This window comes from Bison bison, unplaced genomic scaffold, assembly GCF_000754665.1.
Source record: "Bison bison bison isolate TAMUID 2011002044 unplaced genomic scaffold, Bison_UMD1.0 scf7180017864492, whole genome shotgun sequence".
In the NCBI taxonomy this organism is placed as follows: Eukaryota; Metazoa; Chordata; class Mammalia; order Artiodactyla; family Bovidae; genus Bison; species Bison bison.
In genome coordinates, this window is record NW_011495051.1 from 6,608,223 (window position 1) to 6,609,144 (window position 922).

Below are 922 nucleotides of genomic sequence, written 5' to 3' on the forward strand. Positions count from 1 at the left end.
GCAAGAATACACAGAAGAACTGAACAAAAAAGATCTTCACGACCCAGATAATCACGATGGTGTGATCACTCACCTAGAGCCAGACATCCTGGAGTGTGAAGTCAAGTGGGCATCACTACGAACAAAGCTAGTGGAGCTGATGGGATTCCAGTTGAGCTATTCCAAATCCTAAAAGATAATGCTGTGAAAGTGCTGCACTCAATATGCCAGGAAATTTGGAAAACTCAGCAGTGGCCACAGGACTGGAAAAGGTCAGTTTTCATTCCAATCCCAAAGAAAGGCAATGCCAAAGAATGCTTAAACTACCGAACAGTTGCACTCATCTCACACGCTAGTAAAGTAATGCTCAAAATTCTCCAAGCGAGGCTTCAACAATATGTGAACTGTGAACTTCCTGATGTTCAAGCTGGTTTTAGAAAAGGCAGGGGAACCAGAGATCAAATTGCCAACATCCGCTGGATCATGGAAAAAGCAAGAGAGTTCCAGAAAAACATCTATTTCTGCTTTATTGATTATGCCAAAGCCTTTGACTGTGTGGATCACAATAAACTGTGGAAAATTCTGAAAAAGATGGGAATACCAGACCACCTGACCTGCCTCTTGAGAAATCTGTATGCAGGTCAGGAAGCAACAGTTAGAACTGGACATGGAACAACAGACTTGTTCCAAATAGGAAAAGGAGTATGTCAAGGCTGTATATTGTCACCCTGCTTACTTAACTTATATGCAGAGTACATCATGAGAAATCCTGGGCTGGAAGAAGCATAAGCTGGAATCAAGATTGCCGGGAGAAATATCAATAACCTCAGATATGCAGATGATACCACCCTTATGGCAGAAAGTGAAGAGGAACTAAAAAGCCTCTTGATGAAAGTGAAAGAGGAGAGTGAAAAAGTTGGCTTAAAGCTCAACATTCAGGAAA